Source organism: Pinus tabuliformis, chromosome 3_1, assembly GCF_031772625.1.
Source record: "Pinus tabuliformis cultivar Carrire ecotype Pingquan chromosome 3_1, CPIR1, whole genome shotgun sequence".
NCBI lineage: Eukaryota > Viridiplantae > Streptophyta > Pinopsida > Pinales > Pinaceae > Pinus > Pinus tabuliformis.
The window spans coordinates 462,241,260-462,267,219 of record NC_142301.1 but is presented as its reverse complement, the minus strand read 5'-3'; positions in this window follow the sequence as shown (position 1 = coordinate 462,267,219).

The following is a 25,960-nucleotide window of genomic DNA, read 5'->3' as shown; positions in this document are numbered from 1 at the left end:
TTGCACCCAAGATGATTCCACTTCTTGAGATAAAATGTGTAACAAAGGGAAGATGATTACTTCCTTGTCAAGGGAGAATTGTTGGTAGAGTCTTGGCATAATGGTTTATATTAATGTTGTTGAGAGAGACACCTATTCAAATATAGTTTTGATGGATTCCCATGATGAGTTGATAGTTAGATGAATTCTTGATTTGCATTATGTTATTTGAGTTTTATAGAGATTGGATATGTATATTGGAATGTTGCAAAGAGGGTAATTTATTATCTGAGACTCATTGACAGATACTTGAGACTATATGGATATGTTGATGATGTTGAGCACATCTAAGTGTTGGCTTAGGTCTGCCATGATTTCTTGTATGAGACAGATACTGAAATTTGTTACTTTGAGATATAGTGTGCATTGTTGCTAGCATGGTTGGATGTGAAACGGTATGGTTGATAAATCTCTTTGTAGATATGTTTGAGCATATTTCAGGCACAACTATGATATATTGTGACATATTACAGGATCCAAAATGCAAAGAATCATGTGTTCCATGACAAGTCTAAGCACATTGAGATCAAATATCACTATATCTGGGATATGGTACAAAAAGGAGCTATGAGACTCCGTCACATTTTGATTAATGAATAGGCATACAATTGGATTCTTAAGTTGCAGCATGTAAGTTTGTGGTTGACCTGATATTCTCTAGGTGTCATGCATTATGTCCATGGCCAACAACTGTAAGCCTAGTGAGCACACTGATGAGAGGAAGGGGTATTGGCTGATCGAGGGCACTGAGCTATGCTCTTCCCCCCTTGTCTAAGCTCCTAAGGAGAGGAATTTAGCCAGAGAGCTCCTGGGGTCGAGGGATCTCTAGAAAATAGGATGGATTTGATCCTTACCCCTTTCGGTAAGTAGTATCTCACCTACTGTCACCATAGCATGTGTTTTATCCTTGTCATTTATGGCAAGTTGGCTATCTCCCCCTATCATGTTTGGACTAGACAAAGTATACCCAAGTATGCATCCTACCCACAAGTTGGGATTTTTGGTATTTCCACCCATCTAGCCAATGGGTGAGGATACTTGAGATTGTTTGTGATCCTTTCCTCTCATGGAAATTGGTATCTCGCTCAAGTGATGGGATGTAGGTGTTCTACAACTTGACTCTTGAGGGTCAAAATGGGAATATCGGCAGACACTAAGATGGATGTGATTGTTACCTCTCATGGTAATTTTTGTCTCTCCCATTGTCACTAATGATAGTATGGATTTGATCCTTACCTCTCATGGAAAGTAGTATCTCGCTTGTTGTTTCTAGACAATAGGATGGTTGTGATCCTTTCTTAGTGATTTTTATCTCACCTATTGTCATTGGATATAGAGTGGTAGCTTGAGGTCCCCTCTGATGATTATTTTTATTTAGATCGATACATCATTATTCGATCAAAGTTGAGATGAGGTGTGGTGAGATGAATATCTTGTTAAGGTAGCTAAGATGAAGGCATGGGATTTGACCTCGAGACTAGTAGGGTTTGGTGGATCAATATCCCCTACCATTTATTATGGATTATTCTTCTTCTATGAGATGAGTCTAGGTGCAATGGTGATGCAACTTCTTTCCTTCTTATTGATCCAAGGGATCAGTTTAGTGCTCAAAATTCAAAGTGTCTAAAAATGCTCGAAACTTGTACCAGAGCGTAGATCTCAGCGACCTAAATCCAACGCAGCTAACTTCACTAAAAATTGGTATTGTATGCTCTTGATATCGTATTCTAATCAAATTTCCAAACAGTTAATTTTTTTATAATTGGGTTGTAGGTATGCCTAGTCAGCAGTCCATACGCTGACTAGGAAGGTGAATAGGGAGTTGACTATGTACAATTCGTTCCAATGGTTTATTGACAAGTATCTCTTGTTGATTGGTTCGTGAATGGCACAATTTTCATTAGTTGTGGGTTTTTTGAATTGGACCAATGGGAGAGAGCCACGTGGACCAATTGGAGGCTACCACGTGGCCTTCGATGACAGGTCAAAAAAAATTTGTGAGGGCTAAGGGTACCCCATGAGAATCAAACTCGTGACCAAGAAACAAGTAACCACAAGCTTTTACCAATGCACCTGCAATATGTTTATTAGCAATTTATGTTTGCAGGGTTCATTTAAAGTTTAACAGTGGAGCATTAGGGGGTAGGACTAGGGCTAAGCCCCAGCCCTAGTCACCATGCCCACAAGGATCAAGGGGTGAGACCATGGGCCAGGGCTTAGCCCCAGCCTCATGGTCACATCCCTCCACTCAACGTAACAATGCGAGAATTGATGGTGAAGTTAAATGGGGAACAACCCCAAAGAGCCAGCCCTAGGTCACATGAACCTTCATACATCCAGGAGCATGGAGGCAAGGGCACTTAACACTAGGTGCTAGAAGCGAGGGCTAGCCCTAAGGGCTATGGCCCGTCACATGACCTTACGCCGAACAGTTGGAGCACGTAGCACTCAACGTGGAAAATTAGTGATAAGGCTCGGTTCTATGGGCACATGAGACCACGTTTATTTCCATTGGGGGCCCGACCGTCGGGGGTGGGTGGTTAGCGCAGGCCCCTGGGCAGGTGGCCCCCATACAACTGAAAATTACAGAACTAGGAGGTTAATGGACAGTTTATTGTCCACCAAATTCATCCATCAGGCTGGATTGTAGGCCATATTTGTGTGTGGGTTCTAAGTTTGGGGCGCTCAAGCCATGTTTGGGTTGAATTGGAGGATGGTTAGCTATGGAATTTGGGGAAAATCTTGTAACAGAGATAATTTTCTCAATGTTTGGCCAAATGAGGTGCAGAAAGAACCCATATGGGGGTTTTTGACAGTTTTGGATCATTAGAGACATGTGTATTACATTTTGAGCATTGTAAATCCATGAAAACACAAATTTAAGCACTTAATGAAAGAGGCCCTACATTGGAATTTGAATCAGGAGATGTAGCCCAGGAGAGGGGTGAACTCCTTTATCATGTTTTTTGTTATGTTTTCTTGATATGGTATTTTTTCTCTGTTTTGGTTGTTAATCAAGTTTAAGAATCACTTGCCTATGTGTTTTGTAACATGATCCATTACCCATAACACATAAAATTTCACTTGCATTTTGTATGTCACCTTCAAGTTTCAATTACAGATCATTTTGGTATCAGAGCATCAAGTTATTGTGAAGGCTTGATTTTTTTTGCAAGTGTTTTTCTGATGCTTACAAGGTTGAAGCTTAAAAGTGGAGAAGGAGAACTTGTGGAGCCAAGATCTCAAATTGTTTCAAGCAGAACAAACACACCTCAAGCTTCAATAGCCATGGCACATGAAGAAGGTCCTTAAGGGATGTCTGAAGATGAAAGAACTTTTAGAAAATCCTTTTTTGAGATGTCTGAAATAGTAAAGGTTCTTTATGAAGAGAGGAACGCAAGGTTGTATGGATAGATCTCAAAGCCTCCAAAAGGAGATGGAGGAAAAGGAGACAAATCTCCAAAATGGAATGGAGGGAATGGTGACAAACCACCACCTTCACCTCCATCCTCATCCTCATCTTCTACTTCTTCTACCCTTTCACAAACACCTCCAAATTCTCCGAATGGACATGGTAAAACTCCTTTGCTTAAGCTCGATATAAAGTTTAAATTGCCTATGTACGATGGGGAGGTAAATGCTGAGAAATTGGATAATTGGGTTTGTCATATTGAAGTGTATTGTAGGATACAAAGAATCAAGGATGATGAGACCAAAATTCAGCTTGCTTCTCTTAGATTGGAAGGTGCAGCACTTACTTGGTGGGAAGCCAAAACTCAAGAGGACATGAAGAAACATGGTAAGGTTTTATCCTCTTGTAATGATTTTTTTGTTTCAATAAGAAGGCAATTTTATCCATTAGCATACATGCAAAAATCTATTATGTATTGGCAAAACTTTAGGCAAGATAAAGGTCAAAATGTTCAAATCTATACTCAATAATTTTGAAAAAGAGTTTTGATTTTGGGTATATATTTATCCTCTCAAGACACTCTACTCAAATATATTGGAGGATTACATAGTTATTTGAGACACACAATTCTCATGTTTAACCCTACAAAACTAGATGAAGTTATGTATAGGAAACTCATTTAGAAGCAAGAGGGAAGAATGTTCCTCGGGAGGGCAACAAAAGTCCATTTAAGAGTTGAGACAAAGGAAAGAAGAATTCTTCATTCAAGAAAGAGGGAGAAAAACTCACATGTAAACATTGTTCAAAAGAAGTCCATGATGAAGACCACTGTTGGAAACTTCATCTTGAAATGAGACCCAAAATGTTTAACAACAAATGGAAACAAAAGGTTGTTGCAACTACACAACATGATTTAGGATCCGACTCTGGGGATGAAACAAATATCACAACCATGGGATTCAAAGTTAAGGACTCTATTGCAAGTACGAGTTCTTCAAGTAGCCTCAATGAAACTCAACATGAAAAAGAAAGAATAGATATTTTCCACATTAGATTTATTTCAAAACATACCAAGATAGATACATTATTTGATAGTGGTTCACAAGTAAACCCTAATTCTAAAGACACTATCGAGAGATTGAATTTGGAAACAACTCCTCATCCTAAACCATACCCTTTAGGTTGGATATGTGGCAATGAAAAATTGCATGTGACAAAAAGTTTTAAATTAAGATTTGTCATCACTGCCAACTTTATAGATGAGGTAGAGCTTGATGTCATTCCACTTGACATTTGTGGTATTGTTCTGGGAAGCACATACCTATATGATAGGAGGGCCATCTTTCTTCGCCATGAGAACAAATATCACTTGTTTAAAAATTGAGTTGAGTACATTGTTAGAGCACATAACAAGAAATTGAATTTATCACTTACGAATGTTGGACAAATGAAGAGGTTAGTCAATGCTAGTAAGAACTTTGTACTATTTATGATCAAACTCAAAGAGAATGTTGAAAATGAAGCTTTCCAAGGATGTGATGCAAAGTTAAAATCTGATTTATATGAGGTTGTTAACACATATGATGAGATGTTTTAGGAGCCGAAAGGATTTCCTCCTAAAAGAGGTATCCAACATGAGATCCAATTGCAGCAAGATTGTCCTCTTCCAAGCATTGGCATGTACAAGATGTTAGTCATGGAGAATGCAGAAACCAAAATAAAAATCCTAGAGTTTATTGACAAATGGGTCATCAAACCAAGCACATCACCATGAGGATCACCAACTGTTTTAGTACCAAAGAAAGATGGTACATGGTGCATGTGTGTAGATTTCAAATCCTTGAACAAGATTACAGTAAAGACTCGTTACCCTCTTCCTCAAATTGACTATTTTCTTGATCAATTGAAAAATGTTGTGTATTTCACTAAGTTGGGCTTGAGAAGTGGTTATCATCATATTAGCATTTCTAAAGGAGACACATGGAAGATAGCTTTCAAAACAAATCAAGGTTTGTTTGAATGTTTGGTTATGCCATTTGGACTTTGTAACGCTCCTGCAACATTCATGAGAGTTATGAATGATGTCTTAAGACCTTTTATTCATGATTTTGTAATTGTCTACTTATATGACATATTGATATTCAACAAATCTCATGAAGAACATGTCAGGCATGTGAAACAAGTCTTAGATGTCTTGAAGAAAGAAAAATAATTTTTAAATATGTCTAAATGTGAGTTTGGAAAGACCTCATTAGTTTATTTGGGACATATTGTTGGAGGGGGTGAATTCAAGAAAGATACCTCAAAGGTCAAATTCATTGTAGATTGGCCCAAGCCCAATAATATAACTGAGGTTAGAAGCTTTTTGAGAGTAGCCCAATACTGGAGAAAGCTTATTTCTAACTTTTCTTCAATTGCAGCTCCATTACATTCCTTGACAAGCATAAATTAGGTTTTTCAATGGGGAGGCAAGAAGCAAAAAAAAATTGATGCATTGAAGGAGAGAATTAATACAGCGCCAGTTCTTGCACTTCCTACTTTAAGACAGCCATTTGAGATACAAACAGATGCAAGTGACTATGCCATGGGAGCGGTCTTGATGCTACATGGTAAGCCCATATGTTACCATTCTGAAACTTTTAATGGTGCAGTAGTTAACTATCCTACATATGACAAGGAATTGTATGCATTGGTGCAAAGTGTGAAAAAGTGCAAACATTATTTGATGGGAAAAGAAACTTTCACATTGATCAACAGCCATTGTAATACTTGTTAGCCCCCTACTTTGCCCCCTTTTGACCATTCTTCCCTTCCTAAATCTTAACCATTTACCCCTATTTTACCCCTCTTACACACCCTCATCTTGCACTAGTGCAAGAACGATGACACATTTTGCACTAACTTTATATTTTACATTTTTTAACTTAACTTAGAATTTATTAATTATTCATTACGTGATTTCTTGCTTATAATTACTTTGATAACTTATCAATACTTCTAATGTTATTTGGTAGTTAAATGCTTATGTGACCATTGATCTTAGTGCAGGAGCGGATCTTGCACCAGTGCCAACACTGCGAATCCTTGCAGCAGATCTAGATCTCCTTGATCGCCACCCAATTTTGTGCCGCTTTAGCCACGACGGTAGGTTAGATCTGAAGGCATTCAAGCTCCAGTTACGAAAGCAAGGAAATCTAGAGGTAGTTGAGATCGAATTTATGAGAAACGACCAATTGGAGATTGCTACGGCCTATTATGTTAAAATTGTAATTTTGAAGGCTGAAAGCTTAATTCTGCAATCGGTTATGTAATTAGTTGAACGATCTACAATCGATCATGTAATTAGTTGAACAATCTAAATTCTGCAATTGGTTATGGAACGAGTTAAACTATCCTTTTGGCCTTCGGCCAAGGATATATATAACGAGAAATGTAAATAGGACGAGGGGGCAATAGTTGATAAAATTGTATAGAACAGAGATAGAACCAGGAAGGCGGTAACAGGCCTATATTTTGTTATCGCCCAAATCTGGGTTGGATATGTAATCACGCATGTATTTGCCTTTATGATTTAATAAGAAAGGGAGCTCCGCCTTATGTTTCATGAATCTTATTTTTTATGTTTAACAGTTGATGAATTGATACAGTACTGAGTAGCATTTCCATTTGAAAGGGAAACGCATTGGTTAGCTAGGGCCCAACCAACCCAGCACATTCTCCATATTTTCTGTTCTTGTAATTTATGTTTTATATTGCCAAGTTTGATTTAGTTTACAACATCTAAATTCATGTTTGAGTGAAAGCAGATCTGCAGTGTGAAGTAGTTAAATTTCCTTTCCCTGCATCTGATTTTGGATTGGTTTTCTCCGCCTGGTCCAAGCAGGAGAAATTACCTACACCAGTGCACATTGGTGTGTTATTCACTTTATGCACATTTTGTTTGGATTGGTTTTCCCCACCTGGTCCGAGCAAGAGAAATTACCTGCACCAGTGCACGTTGGTGTGCTATTCATTTTTTGTAAGTCCGTTTGATTTGGTTTCCCACCTAGTTTAAGAAAAAGAATTGAACCTGACCTGTGCAAGTTAGTGTGATGCAGCAAACCTTTTTAGTTTACTTCTCAAACAACGGAAACGTTGGACTGCACAAACAATGGCCAAAGCCAACTTCTCGATGTAAGCATATCGAGTTTCCGTATCTAAAAGGTTGCGGCTGATATAATAGATAACATGCTCAGTGTCATCATCATCAGTTTGGACAAGAACCATGCCGATGGTGGTGTCGGCGGTGGCCAAATACAGAGTGTAGTCGCGATAATAATTCGGAGGACGGAGCAATGGAGCAGAAACAAGGAGGCCCTTGAGACGCTCAAAAGATTCCTGAGCAGTGGTATCCTAATGAAAAGGGACATCGCGCTTTAGTAATCGTGTAAAACCTTTGGCCACCTCGGCATAGTTTGGAACGAAACGACGTAAAAAATTTGCTTTACCCCGCAAGCTTTGCAATTGCTGTAAAGAAGTAGGGGGAGGAAGATTCACTATAGCCTCGACTTTAAGGGGATCCAAACGGATGCCCTCTCGAGAAACGACAAACCCGAGAAGTCAGCCAGATTCAACGCAGAAGACACATTTGTGAGGATTAAGCCTAATTCGGTAGTATCGACAGCGAAGAAAGATTTCGCGAAGGTGTTTACGATGGTCCTGACGTTTTGCTGAATGAGCAGGGAGATCATCCAGATAAGGCTGTACAATGTGTCGGATGTCATGAAACGCATAGGACATTGCACGCTGGAAGGTATCACCGGCATTTTTAAGACTGAAAGGGAGCTTCTTATATGATTGACCAATTTGACCAGTAGGATAACCTTGTTGGGTACCAGGTTGGGCTTGTTGAACAGAAGATTGACCTGAGCTACCAGAAGGTTGAACATAAGAGGAGAAAAACGAACCACCAGAGGCGAAAGGGTTTCCATGGAAGGATTTCCCTTGTTGGTCTTGAGGAGGTTGTCTGGGAGATTGCGCAAACGATACTTGGCCACCATGAAAAGAGGTGGAACCCCAGTTAATTGACAATGGAACTGATACCTCAACAATCGGTTGAGACGGAAAATACTGATCGTATGGCCCCTCTGTTGGGACACTTGACGTAGGATCAAAGACTCCGAATAAAGAAGCCGAAGGACGACTAAAAATAGGAGTCGAAGAGGCTGCACATACCGTTGGAGCGGTTGTGATTGAGGTAACAGACGCACTGCGACTTTGCGGAGTAAAGGGCTCCGTGGTGGGAAAAGTGAGTGGTGACCAAATAGAACCTGTGAAAGGAGTTCCAGAGGGCATAGTATCCCTTAATGCTTTATACCCTGGTGGTAGGTTTCCAGTAGTAGGAGTACTATTGATAGGTGTGGGTTCCGTTGCGGTGAGAATTTCACCGCTCGTCGCAACGGACTCATCAGTCGTAGTAGGGGACATGTCCTCCATGTTGGAGGAGAAAGGTGGGGCTGAAACACAAGGAGAAGTGTAGTCCCAAAAGGGGACACTGTCCTCAGAAGGTTCCCAAACAGGGTTCCAATGAAACTCGTAAGTCTCGTCGCCTAGAGCACGAGAACTGATCGGTTGGATACTCAGAACAAGAGAAAGAGTTGCACTCACAACCGGTATCTCGGAAGACGAAATTAGTAATTCCGCCAGAATGAAACTTCACACAACCTAGGGAATCTACCGAGACAAAATCCCTACCCAAACTAACGCAAACAAAATCTAATCGGGTAAATGTTATCGTGGCCGAATAAATTTTAGGACGCAAAGACACAACTTGACCTTTTCATATTTTAAGAGTCGAGAAAAGGACAAAAAGATGACTCTAGTCTCCTTCGAATGTTTAATGAGCACGAAGTGACAAGACGCTCACTGGCACCTTTTCTTTTAGGGAGTCCGAAAAGGATCAAAAGTGACTACTCTGGAGACTCTAGGCAAAGGGTTTACCAAACAATCCGTAAAACTGCTTATACACCTTGGCAATCAGATGAAAACCAAGGACTTCCCGTACGGCAGTCAATCTTCCCGAATGCTGTGTTCAGTGCATTACGGCTTGTAAGGCGGCAGACACGGCTTCCTATGGATAAAGGATGATAACCTAGTGGGGTATCCCTTATATACGCGACGGTACGTGGGAGCTCAGTCCGTGCTAGACCACTATCGAGTCACAAGAGGAGGAATCACCCAACCGTAATGTGAAACAATAGTGGCTAGGTTTAACGACGCCGGAACACGTCTCTAGCCTAGACCTCTAGAATATGTGCGTTATGTTCCAATGCGTTGTTAGATTCATTCGGTTTATTTTACAGTTGATCTTCAATTAAGTTTCAGTTTTTTGGTCCTACCGTATGTGATCTCTCAAAACTTCCTAAATGCAAACTATATGCCAAAATTATATCATTTCGTTCAATGAATTCTAACTACAGGAGAGTTGAAATTTTCAAACAAACAAAATGAACAATAAACAATCAACAAAGATCCTAATGCAGCTAATAACAAGAAATGAAACTTCTTCTTTTTTCTTTTCTTTTTAAAAGCGACAAATAACAATAAATGCTAACTAATATAATGCAAAAAGATCTTTTGTTTTTTCTTCTTTTAAAATGGCATAATGCATTTAAACAAATCTCAAGAGATATTAACAAGCATAAACAAACAAAATTCACTCAATGCAAATAGAACCAACTCTGAAACACCAAGATGAACTGTTAAAACAAGGAAAAACGCAAAGACTTTCAATGAACCGTGTGATCTAAGTCCAAATGAAGTCAAGCAAAATCCAAACAAGCTAGAAGTGAATTGTTCGAAGCACAGAATAATAAGCTTTAACAACCACTAGACAAGTGCGGAAAACAACCACAAAGCTGACTGGACAATCACAAAACCAAAACTCCCACAGAAGGCTCGACAGGCAAAGCCTCTAGGTATTCTAGGGCTAAGATATAAAATCGTTAGAAATAGGCAAAAAACTGAAGGATAAAGGTAAAAACCAGTCAAACAGAGTTCCAACACACTTCCAGAAGCTGCAAAGGATATAAAAAGACAAAAATCTGAGTTTAAAGAGCTTCCAACAAACACACTGGCAAAATTCACAGGACTGGCGCGACTGTCAGCCTGCAACTTGCACTATTAAGGAATTGGCGCGAGTTGTTGTTATGCAACATGCGCCAACTAGCGCGACTGTCAGGGAAAAAACGCGCCAACACAGTTTGCTGGCCCAAAAAAATAGATAAAACAGCCCAGGGTCTGGTCAACAGTACTCAGACAGATCTAACAGCAAGAAACAACTTTAAAGCTGACCCAGAAAGCTCATTTATGCAAGCAGGCAAGAGAAAACTAACATGCAAGACAAACTCCAAGTCGTTCGGTTCATAAACCAAACCGGAGATCGACTGAAGTGGCGTTGATCTACTCCGCTAATGCAAAGCAATAGCGTTTCAAAGGCTGCCTGGCCGTGCTTCAGACTCCGTCCAAGTTTTATGAATCAAACAAAAAATAGCTTCTCCCCAGCGGAGTCGCCAAATTGTTGGAGAGGTAAATCCCCTCTGCGGACAGAGGCGATCCCACTAGCCCAAAATGGGTCTAGCAACAATCAATTCACGCTACCATGCAAGTTCCTAGTTGCATACTAAAAGTGGATTACGAGAACCAACCTGGAGTCCAACGCTAAAGTTGAAGAAGAGTTGATACTCCCGTTCCCTTGCTCCGGCAGGTCACAATCCTTGCGATCCCCGCGTATGAATACCTGCACATGCAAAGAACGTAAACAAGAACAAGCATAAAATCCACTAAAATACAACTATATTTCAGTCAGAAAGGAAATAGATCAAACATTATCATCATAAACAGTAAGATCGGAACCATAATGATAGTCGTTCATTAATGAATAATCAACAGAGAAAGATACAACCAAGATTCTGACGTTGAACCTCCCCTCTGACTGGGCGAGCAGCTATGTATGTCTTGCAATAGACCTTCTCTCTCTCAGACTTACGGCAGCATAACCTCCCTATGCTTCAAGACTCTTACTATCACTCAAGACAAGCATAATCACAACTAGCATTACTCAAAAACTAGCTTGTCAAATGCATGAGAACAGACTTTTATAGATGGAGAGGGGAGGAAGATACAATGCATCAGGACACCCATTGTGGATTGGCATTATCTCCGAAAAGCCGCTGTGGATAGATGTCAAGGATAGATGATGACTCTCGACCTCTATCAGATAAACTTTATCCTCAAAAGACTTCGTGATCTGAAGGGAAAAAACATCTCGGCGCGCGTTTGTCAAAAATCATTACCAAACTTGGTTGGCGCGGGTGTTGTTCTAAGACAGAGCGCCAATGGTCGCACCCTCTTTTGAGGATCTCAGTGATTGGCGCAGGTAAGACATTGTGGACCCACGCTAATGGGAAAAGGGCACTTTTCAGGGATATTTTGCAGAAGGTGTCTTCAGGGAACATGAAGTACATACTCAGGGGAACATAATGCAAGTGTTTTTAGGTTATGTCACTGCTCACAGGTCCCGGAATGCGTCCTCCAACGTACGGAAACAAGGGTAACAGGGACGGTGACCAATGGTGACAAATTACTGTGTAACAAGGCCCACAAACTCTTGGTGTTCCATCTCTTGGGGTTAGGATTTCGGTTTCTTAGGGTTTTCCCTTGTTTTTCAATAATAAATAGTCCCTTGAGCCTCATTGTAACATAGTTCAGAGGTATGTATCTGTCACATATTTTCTCAGAGATAAGCTACCATCACTTGAGCTAGTTTATTTCCATTTTGTTTGTAAGCATATTTCAATGTTTCTTTATTTTTATTTTATTTTTTATATTTCTAAATTATCGTTAAAATATATTTTTAATTTTGGATTATTCCTAACAATTAGTTTTCAACCGAATTTATTCTATTTAATAAATCAAATTATATTGTATAAATTAACTATTACCATATGAATTGGTATCATTAAACTATTATTTTATAATATCGAAATTAAATAATTAATTATCACATAACAACTAGTTTTTAACTAAATTTTGAATTATTAAACAGATAATCCCTAATATTTTACGAACGGTTAGTTTTCAATGGCTAACTCTAGGTAATGATGCATCCATGTTATTTATTCCTTTAGATCAATTGATTTCTCACCTTATCCTGAGGATGAATCACATTAGTTGGTTCGAAACGTCGACCAAATCTTAATGATGTGATTAATCTGAAAGACTTATATCTACGATGTGAAAGTAACTCTCTCTCTTGGACTTAAATCTTTCAGTTCAAATGTAGTTGTGAAATAACTTATATTGACCTTAAAGGCCTAATGTGACTGATGTATCTGATAATGGATGTACTTTGTATCTCAGCTAAACATTTGATGAATATATAAAGAATAAGAATTTGGTTTGGTTTTCCCCATTTTTGGGGTTTTCCCCTGGTCCCTGACCTAAATCCGATGTCTCTTTTTTGCATGATTTTATTTTGTAGTTCCTTAATGTTTTGCTACAATACTAATGTTATTGTTCTCTCTACGTAATTGCTCAAGATAATGGAATATTATGGGGTAATTGTAATGCAAAATGTTAAAATGTTTGAGAATGAAGTTATATAAAGCAGAGAAGAATGTGGCCCTAAGAAAACTAACAAGGTATCAAAGTTGGGCTAAAGAAAAGACATTGAGGTCACCCCTTACATACATAGATGATGGAAGCATATAAATATGGAAGAGACCTAAAATAATTATAGGGTTTGAAGGAAACCCTAGGAATCTTTGTCCCCACAAGAGAAGGTTAGGGTTTGGGAGAAACCCTTGAAGTGGCCTTGAATATGGCTTGGGATCTATAACATTGAATCCATAATCTTTTTTATCAATGAAAATCCTTTGAGTTCTTCAAGTACCTGTGACAAATTTATAGAAACCCTAGTATGATATGATCAGTGAACAACCCATAATAGACTCAAAGGAACCCAAGGAAAAGGGTATGCTACAAATTTAGTGGTCATCATATACATTCATTGTTGGCCTTGGCTATTGATGAAAGAACATAAAGGATATAGGTGGTATTCATGAGTATGCATCTCTTTTAAAGAAGATACTGGAATATGATCAATGGACCGTGATGCCTCCTGGCTAAGAGGAAGATGGGATCAAGAGGGAGTTGTAAGCCTCCTTCAATCTACTTTAAAGATAAGTACTTTCAAGAATCGTGTCATTTCTTTGTGAACTTATTCTTTTTTATTATTGTTGATTCTTCTACATTAGTATTTATTTGTATCATTAAGTTCATGGATGAGGATATGATATATCTTGAGAATCATCAAGATGCAGAGTAGTGCAGGAAGGGTTAGCGTCAAGAGGGATTTGGTGCAAGAAAATGTAGGAACCACTCTTCATCTAAGAGAAGAAAGATAACCTTGCCTCATCACTAGGTACACTTTCATTATGTTTATTTACTTGTATATCATTGCTCTTACTCTTGTTTTGGGGTCATGGGCACATCTGATGGATGTGAGGATCATGTCCTACATATCAAATATTAAGGATGATGTAGAGCCATCCCATGACTTATGAAATGGACAAGAGCTCAAGACCTCAAAGGAAGGATTGTAGTCTCACTAGTTAATTGAAGAAGCTTCCAATTCAAAGGGAGTATATTGAGGGAAACAATATGATATGATATGTCCTTCATGTAAGGACTATTCTTGATATCTGAGATGTAGCAATGTCTGATGCTTCCGTAATATGGTTAAAAATATGATAAGAAATAAGCTCTCAAATAAAGGAGATTATCCTAGCTCTTATTGCCTAATGTCATAGATATATGTGAATTGAACTTACTCTAATATGTACTTAAGGAAGAAGCATATTTGGAGGAATTTTAGGAACATGAATAGAAGACTTATGAGTGTGGATTGAAGAAGGCTCCATATGAATTCTAGCAAGTCCCTTGGGCTCAACATGTATGAAATAATGGACATCTGATGCAACCTATGATCTCTCTTCATGATTGAAGATATTTCTTTGATAATTGGTTTTATAAGATAACAATTTATTTCTGACAGGATCAAGATCATCTCAGCATTCAGTGCCAGAGGGAGTTGACCCTTGCACCCAAGATGATTCCACTTCTTGAGATAAAAAGTGTAACAAAGGGAAGATGATTACTTCCTTGTCAAGGGAGGATTGTTGGTAGAGTCTTGGCATAATGGTTTATATTAATGTTGTTGAGAGAGACACCTATTCAAATATAGTTTTGATGGATTCCCATGATGAGTTGATAGTTAGATGAATTCTTGATTTGCATTATGTTATTTGAGTTGTATAGAGGTTGGATATGTATATTGGAATGTTGCAAAGAGGGTAATTTATTATCTGAGACTCATTGACAGATACTTGAGACTATATGGATATGTTGATGATGTTGAGCACATCTAAGTGTTGGCTTAGGTCTACCATGATTTCTTGTATGAGACAGATACTGAAATTTGTTACTTTGAGATATAGTGTGCATTGTTGCTAGCATGGTTGGATGTGAAACGATATGGTTGATAAATCTCTTTGTAGATATGTTTGAGCATATTTCAGGCACAACTATGATATATTGTGACATATTACAGGATCCAAAATGCAAAGAATCATGTGTTCCATGACAAGTCTAAGCACATTGAGATCAAATATCACTATATCTGGGATATGGTACAAAAAGGAGCTATGAGACTCCGTCACATTTTGATTAATGAATAGGCATACAATTGGATTCTTAAGTTGCAGCATGTAAGTTTTTGGTTGACCTGATATTCTCTAGGTGTCATGCATTATGTCCATGGCCAACAACTGTAAGCCTAGTGAGCACACTGATGAGAGGAAGGGGTATTGGCTGATCGAGGGCACTGAGCTATGCTCTTCCCCCCTTGTCTAAGCTCCTAAGGAGAGGAATTTAGCCAAAGAGCTCCTGGGGTCGAGGGATCTCAAGAAAATAGGATGGATTTGATCCTTACCCCTTTCGGTAAGTAGTATCTCACCTACTGTCACCATAGCATGTGTTTTATCCTTGTCATTTATGGCAAGTTGGCTATCTCCCCCTATCATGTTTGGACTAGACAAAGTATATCCAAGTATGCATCCTACCCACAAGTTGGGATTTTTGGTATTTCCACCCATCTAGCCAATGGGTGAGGATACTTGAGATTGTTTGTGATCCTTTCCTCTCATGGAAATTGGTATCTCGCTCAAGTGATGGGATGTAGGTGTTCTACAACTTGACTATTGAGGGTCAAAATGGGAATATCGGCAGACACTAAGATGGATGTGATTGTTACCTCTCATGGTAATTTTTGTCTCTCCCATTGTCACTAATGATAGTATGGATTTGATCCTTACCTCTCATGGAAAGTAGTATCTCGCTTGTTGTTGCTAGACAATAGGATGGTTGTGATCCTTTCTTAGTGATTTTTATCTCACCTATTGTCATTGGATATAGAGTGGTAGCTTGAGGTCCCCTGTGATGATTATTTTTATTTAGATTGATACATCATTATTCGATCAAAGTTGAGATGAGGTTTGGTGAGATGAATATCTTGTTAAGGTAGCTAAGATGAAGGCATGGGATTTGACCTCGCGACTAGTAGGGTTTGGTGGATCAATATCCCCTACCATTTATTATGGATTATTCTTCTTCTATGAGATGAGTCTAGGTGCAATGGTGATGCAACTTCTTTCCTTCTTATTGATCCAAGGGATCAGTTTAGTGCTAAAAATTCAAAGTGTCTAAAAATGCTCGAAACTTGTACCAGAGCGTAGATCTCAGCGACCTAAATCCAACGCAGCTAACTTCACTAAAAATTGGTATTGTATGCTCTTGATATCGTATTCTAATCGAATTTCCAAACAGTTAATTTTTTTATAATTGGGTTGTAGGTATGCCTAGTCAGCAGTCCATACGCTGACTAGGAAGGTGAATAGGGAGTTGACTATGTACAATTCGTTCCAATGGTTTATTGACAAGTATCTCTTGTTGATTGGTTCGTGAATGGCACAATTTTCATTAGTTGTGGGTTTTTTGAATTGGACCAATGGGAGAGAGCCACGTGGACCAATTGGAGGCTACCACGTGGCCTTCGATGACAGGTCAAAAAAAATTTGTGAGGGCTAAGGGTACCCCATGAGAATCAAACTCGTGACCAAGAAACAAGTAACCACAAGCTTTTACCAATGCACCTGCACTATGTTTATTAGCAATTTATGTTTGCAGGGTTCATTTAAAGTTTAACAGTGGAGCATTAGGGGGTAGGACTAGGGCTAAGCCCCAGCCCTAGTCACCATGCCCACAAGGATCAAGGGGTGAGACCATGGGCCAGGGCTTAGCCCCAGCCTCATGGTCACATCCCTCCACTCAACGTAACAATGCGAGAATTGATGGTGAAGTTAAATGGGGAACAACCCCAAAGAGCCAGCCCTAGGTCACATGAACCTTCATACATCCAGGAGCATGGAGGCAAGGGCACTTAACACTAGGTGCTAGAAGCGAGGGCTAGCCCTAAGGGCTATGGCCCGTCACATGACCTTACGCCGAACAGTTGGAGCACGTAGCACTCAACGTGGAAAATTAGTGATAAGGCTCGGTTCTATGGGCACATGAGACCACGTTTATTTCCATTGGGGGCCCGACCGTCGGGGGTGGGTGGTTAGCGCAGGCCCCTGGGCAGGTGGCCCCCATACAACTGAAAATTTCAGAACTAGGAGGTTAATGGACAGTTTATTGTCCACCAAATTCATCCATCAGGCTGGATTGTAGGCCATATTTGTGTGTGGGTTCTAAGTTTGGGGCGCTCAAGCCATGTTTGGGTTGAATTGGAGGATGGTTAGCTATGGAATTTGGGGAAAATCTTGTAACAGAGATAATTTTCTCAATGTTTGGCCAAATGAGGTGCAGAAAGAACCCATATGGGGGTTTTTGACAGTTTTGGATCATTAGAGACATGTGTATTACATTTTGAGCATTGTAAATCCATGAAAACACAAATTTAAGCACTTAATGAAAGAGGCCCTACATTGGAATTTGAATCAGGAGATGTAGCCCAGGAGAGGGGTGAACTCCTTTATCATGTTTTTTGTTATGTTTTCTTGATATGGTATTTTTTCTCTGTTTTGGTTGTTAATCAAGTTTAAGAATCACTTGCCTATGTGTTTTGTAACATGATCCATTACCCATAACACATAAAATTTCACTTGCATTTTGTATGTCACCTTCAAGTTTCAATTACAGATCATTTTGGTATCAGAGCATCAAGTTATTGTGAAGGCTTGATTTTTTTTGCAAGTGTTTTTCTGATGCTTACAAGGTTGAAGCTTAAAAGTGGAGAAGGAGAACTTGTGGAGCCAAGATCTCAAATTGTTTCAAGCAGAACAAACACACCTCAAGCTTCAATAGCCATGGCACATGAAGAAGGTCCTTAAGGGATGTCTGAAGATGAAAGAACTTTTAGAAAATCCTTTTTTGAGATGTCTGAAATAGTAAAGGTTCTTTATGAAGAGAGGAACGCAAGGTTGTATGGATAGATCTCAAAGCCTCCAAAAGGAGATGGAGGAAAAGGAGACAAATCTCCAAAATGGAATGGAGGGAATGGTGACAAACCACCACCTTCACCTCCATCCTCATCCTCATCTTCTACTTCTTCTACCCTTTCACAAACACCTCCAAATTCTCCGAATGGACATGGTAAAACTCCTTTGCTTAAGCTCGATATAAAGTTTGAATTGCCTATGTACGATGGGGAGGTAAATGCTGAGAAATTGGATAATTGGGTTTGTCATATTGAAGTGTATTGTAGGATACAAAGAATCAAGGATGATGAGACCAAAATTCAGCTTGCTTCTCTTAGATTGGAAGGTGCAGCACTTACTTGGTGGGAAGCCAAAACTCAAGAGGACATGAAGAAACATGGTAAGGTTTTATCCTCTTGTAATGATTTTTTTGTTTCAATAAGAAGGCAATTTTATCCATTAGCATACATGCAAAAATCTATTATGTATTGGCAAAACTTTAGGCAAGATAAAGGTCAAAATGTTCAAATCTATACTCAATAATTTTGAAAAAGAGTTTTGATTTTGGGTATATATTTATCCTCTCAAGACACTCTACTCAAATATATTGGAGGATTACATAGTTATTTGAGACACACAATTCTCATGTTTAACCCTACAAAACTAGATGAAGTTATGTATAGGAAACTCATTTAGAAGCAAGAGGGAAGAATGTTCCACGGGAGGGCAACAAAAGTCCATTTAAGAGTTGAGACAAAGGAAAGAAGAATTCTTCAGTCAAGAAAGAGGGAGAAAAACTCACATGTAAACATTGTTCAAAAGAAGTCCATGATGAAGACCACTGTTGGAAACTTCATCTTGAAATGAGACCCAAAATGTTTAACAACAAATGGAAACAAAAGGTTGTTGCAACTACACAACATGATTTAGGATCCGACTCTGGGGATGAAACAAATATCACAACCATGGGATTCAAAGTTAAGGACTCTATTGCAAGTACGAGTTCTTCAAGTAGCCTCAATGAAACTCAACATGAAAAAGAAAGAATAGATATTTTCCACATTAGATTTATTTCAAAACATACCAAGATAGATACATTATTTGATAGTGGTTCACAAGTAAACCCTAATTCTAAAGACACTATCGAGAGATTGAATTTGGAAGCAACTCCTCATCCTAAACCATACCCTTTAGGTTGGATATGTGGCAATGAAAAATTGCATGTGACAAAAAGTTTTAAATTAAGATTTGTCATCACTGCCAACTTTATAGATGAGGTAGAGCTTGATGTCATTCCACTTGACATTTGTGGTATTGTTCTGGGAAGCACATACCTATATGATAGGAGGGCCATCTTTCTTCGCCATGAGAACAAATATCACTTGTTTAAAAATTGAGTTGAGTACATTGTTAGAGCACATAACAAGAAATTGAATTTATCACTTACGAATGCTGGACAAATGAAGAGGTTAGTCAATGCTAGTAAGAACTTTGTACTCTTTATGATCAAACTCAAAGAGAATGTTGAAAATGAAGCTTTCCAAGGATGTGATGCAAAGTTAAAATCTGATTTATATGAGGTTGTTAACACATATGATGAGATGTTTTAGGAGCCGAAAGGATTTCCTCCTAAAAGAGGTATCCAACATGAGATCCAATTGCAGCAAGATTGTCCTCTTCCAAGCATTGGCATGTACAAGATGTTAGTCATGGAGAATGCAGAAACAAAATAAAAATCCTAGAGTTTCTTGACAAATGGGTCATCAAACCAAGCACATCACCATGAGGATCACCAACTGTTTTAGTACCAAAGAAAGATGGTACATGGTGCATGTGTGTAGATTTCAAATCCTTGAACAAGATTACAGTAAAGACTCGTTACCCTCTTCCTCAAATTGACTATTTTCTTGATCAATTGAAAAATGTTGTGTATTTCACTAAGTTGGGCTTGAGAAGTGGTTATCATCATATTAGCATTTCTAAAGGAGACACATGGAAGATAGCTTTCAAAACAAATCAAGGTTTGTTTGAATGTTTGGTTATGCCATTTGGACTTTGTAACGCTCCTGCAACATTCATGAGAGTTATGAATGATGTCTTAAGACCTTTTATTCATGATTTTGTAATTGTCTACTTATATGACATATTGATATTCAACAAATCTCATGAAGAACATGTCAGGCATGTGAAACAAGTCTTAGATGTCTTGAAGAAAGAAAAATAATTTTTAAATATGTCTAAATGTGAGTTTGGAAAGACCTCATTAGTTTATTTGGGACATATTGTTGGAGGGGGTGAATTCAAGAAAGATCCCTCAAAGGTCAAATTCATTGTAGATTGGCCCAAGCCCAATAATATAACTGAGGTTAGAAGCTTTTTGAGAGTAGCCCAATACTGGAGAAAGCTTATTTCTAACTTTTCTTCAATTGCAGCTCCATTACATTCCTTGACAAGCATAAATTAGGTTTTTCAATGGGGAGGCAAGAAGCAAAAAAAAATTGATGCATTGAAGGAGAGAATTAGTACAGCGCCAGTTCTTGCACTTCCTACTTTCAGACAGCCATTTGAGATACAAACAGATGCAAGTGACTATGCCATGGGAGCGGTCTTGATGCTACATGGTAAGCCCATATGTTACCATTCTGAAACTTTTAATGGTGCAGTAGTTAACTATCCTACATATGACAAGGAATTGTATGCATTGGTGCAAAGTGTGAAAAAGTGCAAACACTATTTGATGGGAAAAGAAACTTTCACATTGATCAACAGCCATTGTAATACTTGTTAGCCCCCTACTTTGCCCCCTTTTGACCATTCTTCCCTTCCTAAATCTTAACCATTTACCCCTATTTTACCCCTCTTACACACCCTCATCTTGCACTAGTGCAAGAACGATGACACATTTTGCACTAACTTTATATTTTACATTTTTTAACTTAACTTAGAATTTATTAATTATTCATTACGTGATTTCTTGCTTATAATTACTTTGATAACTTATCAATACTTCTAATGTTATTTGGTAGTTAAATGCTTATGTGACCGTTGATCTTAGTGCAGGAGAGGATCTTGCACCAGTGCCAACACTGCGAATCCTTGCAGCAGATCTAGATCTCCTTGATCGCCTCCCAATTTTGTGCCGCTTTAGCCACGACAGTAGGTTAGATCTGAAGGCATTCAAGCTCCAGTTACGAAAGCAAGGAAATCTAGAGGTAGTTGAGATCGAATTTATGAGAAACGAACAATTGGAGATTGCTACGGCCTATTATGTTAAAATGTGTAATTTTGAAGGCTGAAATCTTAATTCTGCAATCGGTTTTGTAATTAGTTGAACGATCTACAATCGATCATGTAATTAGTTGAACAATCTAAATTTTGCAATTGGTTATGGAACGAGTTAAACTATCCTTTTGGCCTTCGGCCAAGGATATATATAACGAGAAATGTAAATAGGACGAGGGGGCAATAGTTGATAAAATTGTATAGAACAGAGATAGAACCAGGAAGGCGGTAACAGGCCTATATTTCGTTATCGCCCAAATCTGGGTTGGATATGTAATCACGCATGTATTTGCCTTTATGATTTAATAAGAAAGGGAGCTCCGCCTTATGTTTCATGAATCTTATTTTTTATGTTTAACAGTTGATGAATTGATACAGTACTGAGTAGCATTTCCATTTGAAAGGGAAACGCATTGGTTGGCTAGGGCCCAACCAACCCAGCACATTCTCCATATTTTCTGTTCTTGTAATTTATGTTTTATATTGCCAAGTGTGATTTAGTTTACAACATCTAAATTCATGTTTGAGTGAAAGCAGATCTGCAGTGTGAAGTAGTTAAATTTCCTTTCCCTGCATCTGATTTTGGATTGGTTTTCTCCGCCTGGTCCAAGCAGGAGAAATTACCTACACCAGTGCACATTGGTGTGTTATTCACTTTCTGCACATTTTGTTTGGATTGGTTTTCCCCACCTAGTCCGAGCAAGAGAAATTACCTGCACCAGTGCACGTTGGTGTGCTATTCATTTTTTGTAAGTCTGTTTGATTTGGTTTCCCACCTAGTTTAAGAAAAAGAATTGAACCTGACCAGTGCAAGTTAGTGTGATGCAGCAAACCTTTTTAGTTTACTTCTCAAACAACGGAAACGTTGGACTGCACAAACAACGGCCAAAGCCAACTTCTCGACGTAAGCATATCGAGTTTCCGTATCTAAAAGGTTGCGGCTGAGATAATCGATAACATGCTCAGTGTCATCATCATCAGTTTGGACAAGAACCATGTCGATGGTGGTGTCGGCGGTGGCCAAATACAGAGTGTAGTCGCAATAATAATTCGGAGGACGGAGCAATGGAGCAGAAACAAGGAGGCCCTTGAGACGCTCAAAAGATTCCTGAGCAGTGGTATCCCAATGAAAAGGGACATTGCGCTTTAGTAATCGTGTAAAACCTTTGGCCACCTCGGCATAGTTTGGAACGAAACGACGTAAAAAATTTGCTTTACCCCGCAAGCTTTGCAATTGCTGTAAAGAAGTAGGGGGAGGAAGATTCACTATAGCCTCGACTTTAAGGGGATCCAAACGGATGCCCTCTCGGAAAACGACAAACCCGAGAAGTCGGCCAGATTCAACGCAGAAGACACATTTGTGAGGATTAAGCCTAATTCGGTAGTATCGACAGCGAAGAAAGATTTCGCGAAGGTGTTTATGATGGTCCTGACTTTTTGCTGAATGAGCAGGGAGATCATCCAGATAAGGCTGTACAATGTGTCGGATGTCATGAAACGCATAGGACATTGCACGCTGGAAGGTAGCACCGGCATTTTTAAGACCGAAAGGGAGCTTCTTATATGATTGACCAATTTGACCAGTAGGATAACCTTGCTGTGTACCAGGTTGGGCTTGTTGAACAGAAGATTGACCTGACCTACCAGAAGGTTGAACATAAGAGGAGAAAAACGGACCACCAGAGGCGAAAGGGTTTCCATGGAAGGATTTCCCTTGTTGGTCTTGAGGAGGTTGTCTGGGAGATTGCGCAAACGATACTTGGCCACCATGAAAAGAGGTGGAACCCCAGTTAATTGACAATGGAACTGCTACCTCAAAAATCGATTGAGACGGAAAATACTGATCGTATGCCCCCTCTGTTGGGACATTTGACGTAGGATCAAAGACTCCGAATAAAGAAGCCGAAGGACGACTAAAAATAGGAGTCGAAGAGGCTGCACATACCGTTGGAGCGGTTGTGATTGAGGTAACAGACGCACTGCGACTTTGCGGAGTAAAGGGCTCCGTGGTGGGAAAAGTGAGTGGTGACCAAATAGAACCTGTGAAAGGAGTTCCAGAGGGCATAGTATCCCTTAATGCTTTATACCCTGGTGGTAGGTTGCCAGTAGTAGGAGTACTATTGATAGGTGTGGGTTCCGTTGCGGTGAGAATTTCACCGCTCGTCGCAACGGACTCGTCAGTCGTAGTAGGGGACACGTCCTCCATGTTGGAGGAGAAAGGTGGGGCTGAAACACGAGGAGAAGTGTAGTCCCAAAAGGGGACACTGTCCTCAGAAGGTTCCCAAACAGGGTTCCAATGAAACTCGTAAGTCTCGTCGCTTAGAGCACGAGAACTGATCGGTTGGATACTCAGAACAAGAGAAAGAGTTGCACTCACAACCGGTATCTCGGAAGACGAAATTAGTAATTCCGCCAGGATGAAACTTCACACAACCTAGGGAATCTACCGAGACAAAATCCCTACTCAAACTAACGCAAACAAAATCTAATCGGGTAAATGTTATCGTGGCCGAATAAATTTTAGGACGCAAAGACACAACTTGACCTTTTCATATTTTAAGAGTCGAGAAAAGGTTAAAAAGATGACTCTAGTCTCCTTCGAATGTTTAATGAGCACGAAGTGACAAGACGCTCACTGGCACCTTTTCTTTTAGGGAGTCCGAAAAGGATCAAAAGTGACTACTCTGGAGACTCTAGGCAAAGGGTTTACCAAACAATCTGTAAAACTGCTTATACACCTTGGCAATCAGATGAAAACCAAGGACTTCCCGTACGGCAGTCAATCTTCCCGAATGCTGTGTTCAGTGCATTACGGCTTGTAAGGCGGCAGACACGGCTTCCTATGGATAAAGGATGATAACCTAGTGGGGTCTCCCTTATATACGCGACGGTACATGGGAGCTCAGTCCGTGCTAGACCACTATCGAGTCACAAGAGGAGGAATCACCCAACCGTAATGTGAAACAATAGTGGCTAGGTTTAACGACGCCGGAACACGTCTCTAGCCTAGACCTCTAGAATATGTGCGTTATGTTCCAATGCGTTGTTAGATTCATTCGGTTTATTTTACAGTTGATCTTCAATTAAGTTTCAGTTTTTTGGTCCTACCGTATGTGATCTCTCAAAACTTCCTAAATGCAAACTATATGCCAAAATTATATCATTTCGTTCAATGAATTCTAACTACAGGAGAGTTGAAATTTTCAAACAAACAAAATGAACAATAAACAATCAACAAAGATCCTAATGCAGCTAATAACAAGAAATGAAACTTCTTTTTTTTTTCTTTTCTTTTTAAAAGCGACAAATAACAATAAATGCTAACTAATATAATGCAAAAAGATCTTTTGTTTTTTCTTCTTTTAAAATGGCATAATGCATTTAAACAAATCTCAAGAGATATTAACAAGCATAAACAAACAAAATTCACTCAATGCAAATAGAACCAACTCTGAAACACCAAGATGAACTGTTAAAACAAGGAAAAACGCAAAGACTTTCAATGAACCGTGTGATCTAAGTCCAAATGAAGTCAAGCAAAATCCAAACAAGCTAGAAGTGAATTGTTCGAAGCACAGAATAATAAGCTTTAACAACCACTAGACAAGTGCGGAAAACAACCACAAAGCTGACTGGACAATCACAAAACCAAAACTCCCACAGAAGGCTCGACAGGCAAAGCCTCTAGGTATTCTAGGGCTAAGATATAAAATCGTTAGAAATAGGCAAACAACTGAAGGATAAAGTTAAAAACCAGTCAAACAGAGTTCCAACACACTTCCAGAAGCTGCAAAGGATATAAAAAGACAAAAATCTGAGTTTAAAGAGCTTCCAACAAACACACTGGCAAAATTCACAGGACTGGCGTGACTGTCAGCCTGCAACTTGCACTATTAAGGAATTGGCGCGAGTTGTTGTTATGCAACATGCGCCAACTGGCGCGACTGTCAGGGAAAAAACGCGCCAACACAGTTTGCTGGCCCAAAAAATAGATAAAACAGCCCAGGGTCTGGTCAACAGTACTCAGACAGATCTAACAGCAAGAAACAACTTTAAAGCTGACCCAGAAAGCTCATTTATGCAAGCAGGCAAGAGAAAACTAACATGCAAGACAAACTCCAAGCCGTTCGGTTCATAAACCAAACCGGAGATCGACTGAAGTGGCGTTGATCTACTCCGCTAATGCAAAGCAATAGCGTTTCAAAGGCTGCCTGGCCGTGCTTCAGACTCCGTCCAAGGTTTATGAATCAAACAAAAAATAGCTTCTCCCCAGCGGAGTCGCCAAATTGTTGGAGAGGTAAATCCCCTCTGCGGACAGAGGCGATCCCACTAGCCCAAAATGGGTCTAGCAACAATCAATTCACGCTACCATGCAAGTTCCTAGTTGCATACTAAAAGTGGATTACGAGAACCAACCTGGAGTCCAACGCTAAAGTTGAAGAAGAGTTGATACTCCCGTTCCCTTGCTCCGGCAGGTCACAATCCTTGCGATCCCCGCGTATGGATACCTGCACATGCAAAGAACGAAACAAGAACAAGCATAAAATCCACTAAAATACAACTATATTTCAGTCAGAAAGGAAATAGATCAAACATTATCATCATAAACAGTAAGATCGGAACCATAATGATAGTCGTTCATTAATGAATA